The 15,266-nt window shown below is 31.5% G+C and overlaps 1 protein-coding gene across 4 annotated transcripts in view; it reads left to right on the top strand.

Moving 5' to 3' along the window:
* Positions 1 to 4,954: 4,954 nt before the first annotated feature.
* LOC143071173 (uncharacterized) overlaps positions 4,955 to 15,266 on the top strand; it is a 167,025-nt gene continuing 156,713 nt past the window's right edge. For 2 of the 4 annotated variants that reach the window (XM_076245343.1, XM_076245325.1), the window contains exons 1-2: positions 4,979 to 5,056; positions 13,343 to 13,461. The gene's annotated coding sequence lies outside the window, so the exon portion shown is untranslated. Of the gene's footprint in view, positions 5,057 to 13,342; positions 13,462 to 13,554; positions 13,688 to 15,266 lie in introns of those variants that run through there. The other 2 variants (XM_076245333.1, XM_076245337.1) reach the window with 2 other exon arrangements.

Genomic DNA, 15,266 nt, shown 5'->3' on the forward strand with positions numbered 1-15,266 from the left:
CTCAAATTTTGTTCATCAAAGAAATATTAAGACAACGGTTAGGTATTATTTTAGTAACATTTGCATATAAAAAGTAAACTACAATTTTGGTGCTTATTTTTCCAAAATGTCAGAGGAAATGAAATATCCGTGTATAAAACGTACTGAATGTACTGATGATTGTGTCATTGACGCAATTGAGTGCACTGGCTGTGAGAAATGGGTCCATACCAAATGTGTACCTAAAGAGGAGTATGGATAGTAAAACAAGTGACTGTGATCACTTACTCTTTGTATTTTATGTTCATGAAAAATTTGATTTTTATGAATATTAAAAGTTGGTGTATATGAAATTAGTGACACAATAATTTTTTTCCAAATGAAATATTTTACCAGGTATAAACTAGCTAACAGTTAAAGTGAATATGTCTTACATTCCAATGATTCAGTACATGGACTTTTGAGTTAAACCCGAGACGTTCAGCAAAATTCGTGTAGCCTTGGTCAGTAGCCTATATTTTTGAGAAAATTACCCCCCTTTTTAGAGAATTACAATCGGCATTGTTGAACGTGATCATACGTGCTTTCAAATTTGATTCATTTTGGTCCGTATTTGCAGTAAGAGGTTTATAATGTTCTATTATCTGAGCAAGAAGTGATAGCTTGAATATTTTCCAGAGAGATTGTGAGGAACAGTTTGATCAGTTTGAAAACGGATGTTGACAATGTTTGCAGGTACAATATTTCTGGAGACAAAGGCGGATACCTTAGACCGAAATCCGAATGTAATTCACCAGTAAATAGTTGATTCAATACTAGCAGAGACATATAATATATATGTCTCTGATACTAGTATATGAAAAGGAAATGATGAAAAATTGGATTTCAATTTTCACGTTTGATATAATTTTACACTTAAATTTTTTTTGCCGCTTAAATCATTTCTTTGGATCCGGCTTATTTGAAAATAAATAACTGAAATATCTGGAATAAATCTTTACCTATTATGTTGTGTAGCATAAATTTTAAGCATCCAAGAATGTCATAAATGCAACTTTTCAGCGTGGAATGCCAAATCCAACGTCAATAATGGCCGCCATTACGTGTTGACAACGTCGTCTATTGATCCGTATCACTGAGCACCGAAAAATCATTATTCAGGCACTCCTGTTTGTTCTACTGTTTTGTTTTTTTTTTGCATTCCGTAAGACATTCTACGTAAATGGTAATCACTATATTTTTAATGATTGTTTCCTTTAATTTGCATACAATATAATATACGTACCGATGTATTGTTGTGCAGATTTTATTTGGAGTATAATGGACTCATTATTTATGGCAAGTTTTTTTTTAACATAATGGACAAAACGAATATATACGGCTATTACACACATGGTTGAAACACTATATTCAATATAATACATATATTTAATGTAGGACAACGATAAAATACCAACTTGAAAAATACACCAAAATAAAACAAGATATGTTAAGATTCAGCATATCAAAGAGCCCAAAGAACTATTTTTTGGTTTGAATACAAGTTTAATTTGTTACCCTTTTGACCTTGATGTCGACCAATTTGAAAGCTCTAATTTACAAAATATACGGTTAGATTCAGCATATCAAACAATCCCAATAATTCAATTTTTGTTGAAATTGAGCAGTTTAATTTTGACCCTTTGGACCTTAAAGTGAACCAATTTGAAAAAAGTGCCCCCAATTAAAATCCAAATACACGGTTAGATTCAGCATATCAAACAATCGCTAAGAAGTAAATCCTTAGACGTCAACGTGGAAAAAAGTAAAATCACAAAAATACTGAACTCAGAGGAAAATACAATTGGAAAGTCCATAATCACATAGCAAAATCAAATGACAAAACACATCAAAAACGAATGGACAAGAACTGTCATATTCCTGACTTGATACAGGCATTTTCAAATGTAGAAAACGGTGGATAAAACCTGGTTTTAAAGAGCTAACCCTCTCACTTTGATGACAGTCTCATCAAACTCCGTTAGTTTTACATTGATGCGTGAACTTAAAAAACATAATAAATAAAATAGTCAAAATATGGGTACAGCATTCATCATCGCGAACAATTTTAAAAGGAACAATTTCACAGAACACAAAACATCTATCTACAAATGGGAAACCATGTCCAAACTACAAAAACGAAAAATATGGTTAGATTTAGCATATCAAAGAATCCCCCAAATTCATTCAAGTTAAAACTAAATTTAATTTGACCCTTTTGACGTTAAATTGGCATTAAATGTCAAATTTATCTTCACTTATTTGAAAAAAATCTCAATTTAAAACATACTCAAACGTGTATCAAAATTTCAATACGTCTGAAATAAACAATTAATAAAACATGGACTCGATAATAAGTATTAGCATTTCTTGTGTAATTTAGTCAAGACGTCATCTAATAAATATCGAAATGACTTTCGAAGTCTTTTGCAAGTCACATAACCTGACAAAAACATACACATATTAACACATAGATAACGACCTTTAGCAACCGGACCTTTCCAGGTTTCTTTGATTTCATGTTGAAGGCAAAATAAATATTTTATCGTTTTTAAGTGAATGATTAGTCAGCGATGTTTCTAGGCTTATTTGGACAGCATTAAAATAATAACTGGGTGTAAAAAGAGAATTATAATTTTACTATTTCAATTAAGTTAATGATTGGACCGTTAATGATTGCACCAATCACAATATGTTTTTTTAATTTAATATCTCGTAGCAAATATCTCTTTTATATGGATTAATTTGAAAAGAGGTAAACAAAAATAATACAAGACATGGTTCGATTCACCATATGTGACCAGCCACGACATATCCAGGCTTATGGAGGTAGAACGTCAATGTGAGAAAAACGCCGTTAACTATATGACTAGCCATTTCCAGGCTTAGGAGGGTACATTGTCTAAAATATGATTTTTGTATATTTATCTAGAATAGTCCGAAACAAAACTCTCTGTCATGTTATTATGACATATTTGTTGTAATAGCAATGAAACGAGTCATTTCGAATACCGGTATGAAAATCAGACTGTTCTATGACGACTTTTATTTATTGAAGGCACTAATTTATAAAACACAAAATTATTGTATTTATTGGCTTTTAGTGATGTTCAATAGCGTATTTGAATAAAATTTCAAAGACTTAAATTTACTCCAATGCAAACAATTCTTAGCTCTATTTTATAACATGTAATTTAAACTTGTTGAAATGAAGTTAGTTTAAAATTTGTCAAAGTACACTTTAAGAATTCCTTTCTTTAATTTAGATTTATTATGCATGTCTCTATACATTATATGCGACGCGTAACAGTTTATAAGAAGGTGTTCTCATATATTGATTTAATACGGTGAATTTATTATGGATATATTTCAAACTTCATTTATGAAAGAAAAACTTTAGAGCAGAGCATTCTTTGTTTGATTGTAGCTCTATTTTAGAACATGTAATTATACCCCCGCTTTGAAAAAAGGGGGGTATACTGTTTTACCTCTGTCTGTCCTTCCGTCAGTCCGTCAGTCCGTCCGTCCCATGAATATTTTCCGTCGCATTTTTCTCAGGAACTACAATATAAGGATTTCTGAAATTAGGTTTCAGGGTTTATATAAGTCTGTTACACCGTTTGCTTTTTCAGATTCATCACTCGACAACTTCCTGTTTACCGAACACTAATATTATTTTACACATGATAACCAAGTTGAAAATGTTCGTCACATTTTTCTCAGGAACTACAATACAAGGATTTCTGAATTTTTGTTTCAAGGTTTATATAAGTATGCTATACCGTGTGATGCGTTTTCAGATTCATCACTCAACAACTTCCTGTTTACCGAACACTTGTACTAGTTACACATGATAACCAAGTTTAAAATTTCCGTCACATTTTTCTCAGGAACTACAATACAAGGATTTCTGAAATTTTGTTTCAGGATTTATACAAGTCAGCTATACCGTGTGATGCGTTTTCAGATTCATCACTCGACAACTTCCTGTTTACCGAACACTTGTATTATTTAACACATGATAACCAAGTTGAAAATTTCCGTCACATTTTTCTCAGGAACTACAATACAAGGATTTCTGAAATTTTGTTTCAAGGTTTATATAAGTATGCTATACCGTGTGATGCGTTTTCAGATTCATCACTCAACAACTTCCTGTTTACCGAACACTTGTACTATTTTACACATGATAACCAAGTTGAAAATATCCGTCACATTTGTCTCAGGAACTACAATACAAGGATTTCTGAAATTTGGATTCAGGATTTATACAAGTCAGCTATACCGTGTGATGCGTTTTCAGATTCATCACTCGACAACTTCCTGTTTACCGAACACTTGTATTATTTTACACATGATAACCAAGTTGAAAATTTCCGTCACATTTTTCTCAGGAACTACAATACAAGGATTTCTGAAATTTTGTTTCAAGGTTTATATAAGTATGCTATACCGTGTGATGCGTTTTCAGATTCATCACTCAACAACTTCCTGTCTACCGAACACTTGTACTATTTTACGCATGATAACCAAATTGAAAATGTCCGTCACATTTTTCTCAGGAACTACAATACAAGGATTTCTGAAATTTGGTTTCAGGATTTATACAAGTCAGCTATACCGTGTGATACGTTTTCAGATTCATTACTCAACAACTTCCTGTTTACCAAACACTTGCATATTTTTACACTATTAAAATTATCCACTTGCGGCGGGGGTATCATCGGTGAGCAGTAGCTCACAGTTTCACTTGTTTAAACTTGTTAAAATGAAGTTAGTTTAAAATTTGTCAAAATAAGCTTGAAGAATTCCTTTTTTTAATTTAGATTTATTATGCATTATTATACATAGTTTGCGACGCGTAAAAGTTTATAAGTAGGTGTTCTCTTATATGCATTTGATACGGTGCATTAATTTTGGATATATGTCAGACTTCATTTTTGAAAGAAAATCTATAGAGCAGAAATTTGAGGTCAAAGACGCTAAAATTGTTTATAACATTAAACATTTCAACATCGACGGTAAAGGAATCTGTAAGGTATATTTATCTTCTCATTTTAATTATTTTGATTTGGAAATTCTTTTTGTATCAATTTAAAATGTAGATTAAAATATTTTTCACCTCAAACGATAAAGTAAAACTTCTTCAAACTTATATATGATGTACAGTTCGGCGTCCGCAAAAAAAGAAGCCAAGGAAAGTGTTTATCTCTTCTTCACAAATACGTATTTCATTGAATCTCGATATTTATCATGTTTATAATTTTTTAACAATGACGTTCTACCTCCATAAGCCTGCAAATGTCATGGCGGGTCACATATTAGGAACCTCAAGATTTTGTTTTTAAATGAAACTGAATTTAACTTTGAACCTTTAGACCTTAATGTGGACCCATTTACAAATTTTAACAGTCAGCATATCAAAACCGTAATAAATATTATTTTGATGAAATCAAACAGTTTTAACTTTGACCCTTTGCACCTCGATGTGGACCAGTTTTAAAACCGGTCCTGTGTTTCCATGGTTAAATTAAAATTGATGTTTTAAACAAAAACTGAAGAGCTTTTATATATTTTTTAATGTTATATTTAACATTGCCATTTAAGCGCGAGGTTTGGCATGCCACAAAACCAGGTTCAACCCACCATTTTGTTCTTTAAAAATGTCCTGTACCAAGTCAGGAATATGGCCATTGTTATATTATAGTTCGTTTCTGTGTGTGTTACATTTTAACGTTGTGTTTCCGTTTGTCGTTTATTTTCTCTTATATTTGAGTGTGAATTCACATTACTATAAGACGTGTCATGGTACTTTTCTATCCCAAATACATGTATTTGGTTTTGATGTTATATTTGTTATTCTCATCGGATTTTGTCTAATGCTTAATCGGTTTCTGTGTGTGTTACATGTTGTGTCGTTGTTCTCCTCTTATAATTAATGCATTTCCCTCAGTTTTAGTTTGTTACCCCGATTTTGTTTTTTGTCTATCGATTTACGAGTTTTGAACAGCGGTATACTACTGTTGCCTTTATTTATGTGAACAATTTACTCTATCCCATAGCTCAGTGGGAGATGATTTTTTTGAATATCGCCCTCCCGTTTGGACCAATAAAAAAATCGAAATTTCAAGAGACAATGTATTCCATTAACATCGTGGATTTAAATACAAAGGTTTACGTTTGTATCAATTGATTGTCACTTGATTAAAAAACTAAACTTTTTTGCTTCACTTTTGTTACTTTTGTACAACCGTTATGTTTTTGGTAAACGACTTCAAAGATCATTACTTTTAAATTTAGTTTAAGAGACAATTAGGTAAGGACATCCCCCCCCCCCTTCCCCAAAAGTGATTCCCCCCCCCCGACATTGTTTTTCAATTCATTTTACAATTCAAATGGACATACTACTGCTTATATCATAAATCACCCAAAGTGCATTATATAATTTCAGCTTACAAAATTATCAGTTTTTACTGCAAGCATATTAAAATTGGTCGTCTTTCTAAACATTTATGTTTAATTATATTTGGATGTGCACAAATATTTGTTTGCTTTTAATTCAAAATGTTTCTGATAAAAGATTTACAAGCACATGTATGGGAGGTTTTTTTTTAAATTTGATACACTTTTTTTATCTCTATTGAATATAATCCATCTTGTGTTTAGGTTGTAAGATTAACAATATTCTTTGTATATATATAAGTATGAATGTTATGCCTAATTAATCGAAGTACTTGTGTTCAATATCACACCGACGGTAACAGTTATGTAGATGCTGTATCAAAGACAATAGTAGAGTGGTGTCAAATGATATGTTTTTTAAACAAAGAAAACTCAAAACATAGGAAATAAAGATTAATTAAAACATTTGGCATAAATTATATACTAGTAAAGTCTGAGAGTCAAGCTCAACAAAGTCGTCTCTGCAATGATCGCCTGATGTTGTTTATTATTAAGGTAATTATTTTTGCGTCCTATTAATTATTATCAGAAAGAGGGTTAATATACAGCAAGGAAAAAACAGTCCATTATATAAAGAAAAGTCTAGCATTAGTGTATAATGTTACTTTGTTGCGATATCTGCAAGTAACATTTAATTGGTGCTGTATCTTATCGTTAATGGGAATTATAAATTTAACGTTGATTTTGCCGTGAAAAAAACGTCTATGAATTCCAATTAAACTTTTTTTATGTTACCCGTAAAATGAAATTGATATAAATTTTATGATCTTGCAACATAGTTGAAAATTGGAGATTTATGGATACAATACACAATGTACATGTACTAATGTCAGGCGCGGATCATGGGGGCGAGATCCGAGAGTTAGAATCCCCCCTTTTTTTGGACGATCAATGCATGTAGTTAGAACTCCCCCTTTGACCTTGGTTAGGACCCCCCTTTTTAAAATGGCCGGATTTGCCCCTGAATGCATATCTTCAATTATGAAATATGCAACTCTACAACGACCAGGATTTGGATTGCATTAAACTTTCAGAAATCTTTAATATCTTGATTACTATGTCATGTTGCCTTTGCATTGTGAACCTATTTTTTCTTAATATGGCAGAGTTGAGAACAAGTGAAATACATACATTGTTTTTACTGTATTTTTATACGCCCGTCAAAAGTTTGACAGGACGTATTATGGTATACAAATGTTCGGTGTCCGTCTGTCTGTCTGTCTGTCCGTCTGTCCGTCTGTCTGTCCGGCGTAAACATGTCGCACCGTTACTTGAGAACGACTTATCTAAATTTCATGAAACTTAATATAGTTGTTTTTTATGATGGTCAAATGATCTGTATACGTTTTGGTGAAAATAAGATTTAAACTTTTTGAGTCACGGCACTTTGTAACTAAAACAGGGATGTGTTTTTTTTCACATATCGCACCGTATCTCAAAAACCATTCTTGATTATTGCTTAAAACTTTACACACTTCTTAGTTTTATTAATCTTAATATCTGTATACGTTTTGGTGATGATTCAAAATTTCATTTCTGAGTTATTGAGTATTTTGTAAAAAAGGGGGAGATTTTTTTTCATGTCACCGTATCTCAAAAACGATTTATGATTATTGCTTAAAACTTTACACACTTCTTTGTTATATTGATCTAAAGATCTGTATACTTTATGGTGATGACTCAAAATTTTATTTTAGTTATTGAGTATTTTGTAAAAAAGGGGAGGTTTTTTTTACATGTCGCGCCGTATCTCAAAAACAATTGATGATTATTGCTTGAAACTGTACACACTTCTTTGCTATATTAATCTAAAGATCTGTATACTTTTTGGTTTGATTCTAAATTTTATTTTAGTGATATTTGTAAAAAAAAAACAGGGTTTCGGGGGGGGGGGGGGGGTTCACATGTCCCGCCGTGTCTCAAAAACAGTAAATGGTTATTGCTTAAACTTTCTCAGAAACTATTGATGATTATTGCATAAGACTTTAACACAAGACATCGGGCGTATCATGCGCTCATGGCGCAGCTGTTTATTGTTTGTTATATATCAAAGTGGACATCACTGATCACTATATTACTCTTTATAATTACGGTTGCCAGACTCACTTTTAGGAATCTTGGAATTGCATTTGTATTTCACTTTTTTTCCTCATCTTAATTAAGCCAATATATATACAAAAAATTGTTTTGGGAAGACATGGAAAAGGTATGAACACATATATATATGTACTAGTTCAGTGATAATGGAAGTCATACTAAACTCCATATTCTATATTAAATTTTGTTTGTTTAACTGAATTTAAAAAATCTTATTAATACATGGAATATCTATTACAATCTGTTTTAAAGTACCTTCCACCAATCATCCAGTGTCATTTAAAGTTACTAGAGCAGTAATTTAAATTATTAAGAAAGTGATACATTGTACTGATGGTAATTAACGAATAGAAAATATTTTTTAAAAGATATTCTTATATCAAACGACTTAGTTGACATAACAAATAGATAACTGTTAGAAGATTGTGCCACTTTTGTTCTCTTGTTCACATTTTTTAAAGCCTTTTTTCAACTGCACTAATCCTTTTGATTTCTATACACACATTATGTAAAAGTACATTAGATTACAACTAGGCTGAAAAAGTTCGATTTCATTGATATGAAACTTTGACCATTATATATATATAGCATTTGTAACTCTATTTCATATATGTATAAGGTGAATCAATGTGCTTGTAACTTTGGATAAAGTCTCATGAAATGGTAAAAATCACTGTATCCTGGTACACATGTACACAGGGTTGTCAATAAATGCAAACTTAAAATTAGCAGACCTTAAAATACTAATACATCCATGACATATTACAACAACACTTTAAAGAGTCAAATTTATTTTTGAAAACTTGGATCAGATAAATATAGAAAAATAGATTTACTTTTTATCAAATCTATTCATAACTGCTGACTCTCTACTTACGTAAAACAAAACTTAACAGTTTCAACTTTTGACGCAACATGCTTGTTGAGTATTAAGGCGTTTATAAATATGACATAATATTAGAAAATCATTTTTTATTATTAATAAATAGTGTTTTTCTTTTTTAATATTAGAAAATCATTTTTTAATATTACAAAATCAATTTTTAATATTAGAAAATGATTTTTTAATATAAAAAAATGATTTTCTAATATGTGACTAGCCACGACATATCAAGGCTTATGGAGGTAGAACGTCATTGTGAGAAAAACGCCGTTAACTATATGTGACTAGCCATTTCCAGGCTTAGGAGGGTATATTGTCTAAAATTTGATTTTTGTATATTTATCTAGAATATTCCGAAACAAAACTCTCTGTCATGTTATTATGATGTATGTGTTGTTATAGCAATGAAACGAGTCATTTCGAATACCGGTATGAAAATGGGACTGTTCTATAACGACTTTTATTTATTGAATGCCCTTATTTATAAAACACAAAATTATTGTATTTATTGGCTTTTAATGATGTTCAATAGCGTATTTGAATAAAATTTTAAAGACTTAAATTTACTACAATGCAAGCTCTATTTTAGAACATGTAATTTAAACTTGTTGAAATGAAGTTAGTTTAACATTTGTCAAAGTAAGCATTACGAATTCCTTTTTTCAATTTAACTTTATTATGCATGTCTTTATACATAGTATGCGACGCGTAACAGTTTATAAGTAGGTGTTATCTTAAATGCATTTGATACGGTGCATTAATTATGGATATATTAAGAGAGAATGATTTGATATAAAACATTTTTCCATTAATTTTTCTGTAATGTAGTAGGGTAGGGTGTCTGGCCCAAACTTTGTTTGTTTGTTGACAATGTTTAAGTACAATTATTATTTAGATTCATCCAAACCTATCTAAATATGTTATTGTAAATAGTTTAAGCATATCACTTATTCATTTGCTCCGATCTCTTACGTCAATCTAATTGTGCGTTTATTTATGGGAACGGCAAATAATGCCTTCACCTATCTAGAGCGCTTCGATCCAAAACAAGTGCCGTATTTGTCCTACTAGAATCGGAATAATTCATGGGGGCTTGAATATATCGTGATTTTACCATGGGTTGTCCCTTTATGCCGATATTTTACCCCTCGCTATCGCTCAGGGTAAAATATTTGTTATAAAGGGCCAGCCCGTGGTAAAATCCCCGATGTGCTTGAGGACAGGATCCTGTGATATACATTAAAAAATCTGAGATTGATGATAATAAGGGGAGGGATATTTTTCTGCACTTGTAGCCAGGTCCAGATCGCCGTGTACCTTGATCAGACTACAAGTACAGAATCACTTAAATGGCAATTCTAACATGACGTCCTTCAAACGCTTTGAGTAAAAATATAGGGTTATTGCATGAATATTGGGGAATATTGTCCCGAGTAGAACTTTATATTGCACAAGCTCAGGAATGATTACACTAGTGATTTTGAACAAATAATTATTACACTTGATGAAGTGTTTTATTTAGTATACTCACTTTTAACACATGATAACACAATATAATACTTTCTTTACAAATTTTAAAATTTTGATATTTTTTTCTAATCAAATCGTATGCTTTTAAAATGTCACTAATTGTTATATTCATATTTACTGGATTGCCGAAGTTTTTCTGTGCATTTGTGTTTTGGTACAGTTCGATATAAAATCTTCTTTATTGAGGGCACATGACGTTTGCGATGTTTTACCTGTAAAACGATAGTACATTTGTGCTTCAAATACTATGGACATTTGCGCTTTAAATTTTGATTCACCTGTATTAAAGTGACCAGACATTTGCGCTTTTGCACCTATAATTGTCTACCTGTACTTTTAATGAGAAGAAATTATTACGTAAATAATTTAACTTATATTTGTCATTAGTACGACAAATGGTCCAGAACCCTTCCCTGCCCACTATAATGGACAGTCCTACTCGACTAATCCTGCTATTTTTTCTTTTCTTTTTGAATAGTATCATTGAACAACAGTCTGTGAATTACATTAGATTCGTTATATTGATGAAGAGGCACCCTTGTCAAGATTTTAGAAAAGAAACTTGAAGATATATTTGAAATGTGGGCGAAATATCAGTCAGAACAGATAACAAGAGCTAAATTTGTTCACTCCTTGGGCTTCAGATGTCAAGCGAAAACTGACCTGTGGTGACTGAATTGGTTTTAATGTCTTTCGAATTTTTACTTGTCGCTCAGTGTATGAAGACTTTTAAACAGATATCAATGTGCTATGACATGAATGCTCTATGAAATGTTCTTTTAAATGATTTTTTTTCAAACTTTTAACCATAAAGAAACAATATTAATTTAACTTTGCCAGGTCACACATGCCGGTCCATACCCGGATTAAAGAGGAGGATAGTCATAAAAACCAAATATTGCAAAAGCGAAATGTCTGATGTTAAAAGCGCTAATGTCCTTTTGTTAAAAGCGAAAATGTCCTATGATTTGAAGCGCAAGTGTTAAAAAAAAAAGCGCTAAAAGTGCAAACGTCCCGCGCCGATGTCAATATCTATTAATCAAACTAGTTCCTTGAAAACTATTTTACCTTTAATCTAATAATTTATTTAAACAAGAAAACGGGTCTTATATAAAGAAAACAATGATATCAAAATCAACGCTTTCACACTATTCACAACCAATATTCTCTAGCGAAAAACAGTTACAGGGTGGTATGAAATAACGCTAACAAGCCCCCTTTAGAAAATGTAATTGAACCTTGTTGTGATAAAGTTAGTTCAGAGAAAGCTTGTAAATTTTGTTTTGAATCTCATTCAACCATATTTGATACGGTACATTAATTATGATCAATTTAAAAATCTGTAGAGGACTGAATGTTAGAATTAATTCTAATATGACGTGCTTCTTTAGTTTTGTAAATAAACCATACTTTATTATCCAATAAAATTAGTTTGCACATGCGTATATTGACTACGGCAGAAAAATAAATTTCGTCAAATTGGTATGCATTTAATGTATTTCCTTAAATTAAAGCACTTTCAAACACTAAAATGATACACATTTTGTTACTTACACTTCTACAATGACAACAATGTGCTACAATTCGTAATTGACATATTTGACCTAGATACCGCAACGTTCATGTTGGGTGTTCTAACTTCAAAACCCCTCCCTCTGAAAAATACGTTTCATCTCTCCTGTTAAAAAGGCATGTCATTGTATATAATAATTTCATTGAAACATATGTTCCGACGATAAAATATAAAATAAAGTATAGGTTATTATTACTGTTGTATTGAAATGACAAAATTGTTTATATTTCTGATAAAATAGATTGACCCTAGCAGGGAATCGAACCCCATTCTCCTATAAAAAAAACGGCGTAATTACCAATATACCACCAAGGTTTCCAATCCATTTTACAAATGCAACAAGATTGTCACCCAGTATTAATTTTAATCATCATGTAATACAGCATTTGAAATCGGCAGATGCACAAAGGCGTGCCCTTTGATCAACTTTACAAGGTGTAGCCACCGTAAGTATAAATGGATCTGTCAAAGGGCCCCTTCTGCCAAGTCTCGAATGTCAGCAAAACTTTATCAAGGAATCCTCTATCAGATATGAACATATTTACCAATGCTACAATATTAACCGGCGGAATATTTACGATTAATTTAGTAAATAAAGACCTACCCGATTCACCTTGTGCGTCCACCGCCATTGACAACTGACTTGAAAATGTGCGTGTCAGAAATTGACCTCAAAGGAAAAGACTGTTGTAATATAACTTTTCTGTTATATTGTGACACAAATAGTGTTTTAGTTAATAATTTAATTTGTTAATTTCTGTTTCAATTTTGAATTTTAGAAATACAACTTTGCGGAATTAAACTGGTTTGAACTAGTTGGATAAAAATAGACAGGAAGGTTGATGGAAGAGCCTACACAAATACTGTGCACCTATACACAGCGGACATAGAAATTACCGTAATTGTCCTAATCAGAATCGAAATAATTGATGCCAGCTATACTTTATTGTAGTTTTAACATGGGTAGGCATTATATTCGTGTTATTTTTGCCCTCGCTATCGCTCTGGCAAAAATAATCACGAATATAATGCCTACCCATGTTAAAACTACAATAAAGTATAGCTGGCATCAATTATTTCTTAAATATTGTTCACTTCAAACAATAATGCAGTTGGCAGCCAAGGTAAAGTGTTAATCCTTTTATTTACAAAACCTTCAAAATAGCAGTTAAACATTATCTAATTGAAGCTTCATTTAACGAACTAACTTACTTTATACTAACTTTAAAACATCAAATTAAAATTACATTCACTGAAAGATAACTAAGAACTGTTTGTATGTCGCTCATTTAATTCATTTGAAATTTGTATTCAAATTCATTAATGTGTTGGAGATAAAACAGCGCCAATAAAGTACAATATTTTTTTAAAAATCTATATAATTAATGTCTTTATGGTAAGTGCGTGATTTAATTGACGTTACAAAAAAATACTGATATTTACTGAAACCAACGGTAATGTTTCCCCCCCCCATTTTATAAGAGAAAAAAACGTATTTTTTAAAATGCCAAATATTCATTTACGGAAACCATTTGTTATATCCAAGTGAAGTTCAGCTCAGTTAATGTAACTTTTCTCCAAGTTAATGGAGTAACAAATCGGGAAAAGTCGTTTAACCTAAAAGTTTAATGGACCGATATACCTCACGGCTGAAAATCAACATGAAGACAGAGTAAATATTATACTTTCATTTAAGCCCTGTCGTAGAGCAGTTGTTTTGTTGTAAATTCGCGTTAAAGTGGGACTTTCGGAATTTTTTTCTTTTTTATTTTCAAACACTGGAACGCTTATATAAAATTCCAGAATGAAGATATCATCAAACAATTGATATCAGATGAAAGAGTGATGTATCAGCTTATATTTGACATCAAACTTTATTATCATGTGAACATATAAATTGAGTGAATTGGACGATTTTTAAATGTATGTAACATTTTGTTCAATCTTACCGTCTGTAAAAGTATATTACATTCCTTATATATATATTACCAAAAGTAAATTTTCACAAAAAATAGTGAAACAACCAATATTTGATGGATGTGAAGTTAGCAGCTGGTTCGTTATTCGATATTCGATATTCAATATCCAACCGGCTGCTAGCAGTCAGTTCGATATTCAAATTTAGTTGAAAATCATAATAACAAATAAAGTATTAAGGTTCATGTGAACCCTTTGTCTTCTTTGTTAACGGAGGGCCCAAAGTGCCAGTTGGATATTCAAAATATATATCGGAAACCTACCTGAGACCGCTTAAATGACGATGAGACCCCCTATTCTTTCAATGTTCATAACATTCGAGGAATTCATAGACTCTGTATATATAAAGATTGTTTCGAAAGGATTTCCCAGAATAATGTCATCTTTTATATATACGGAGGGCTTAGATTGTCACTTTTCAGCTAAAAATTGTCAACACTTCAGGACAAAGGGCACAGGGCAATAATAAGAGCCCTCTGATCTCTCAATCCGTTTAATATTAAACAGACATTTAGTCCATAGATAGAATGATACAAGTACGACTAAAAGGAATTTTGGTATACTTCATGTCTTCTATGTTTATGGAGGTCCAAAGGTGCCAGTTGGATATTCAAAATATATAGCAAAACCTACATGAGACCGCTTAAATGACGGTGAGACCCCCTATTCTTTCAATGTCCATAACATTCGAGGAATTCTAAGACTCTGAATATATAAAGATTGTCT

Source organism: Mytilus galloprovincialis, chromosome 1, assembly GCF_965363235.1.
Source record: "Mytilus galloprovincialis chromosome 1, xbMytGall1.hap1.1, whole genome shotgun sequence".
Taxonomy (NCBI): Eukaryota; Metazoa; Mollusca; class Bivalvia; order Mytilida; family Mytilidae; genus Mytilus; species Mytilus galloprovincialis.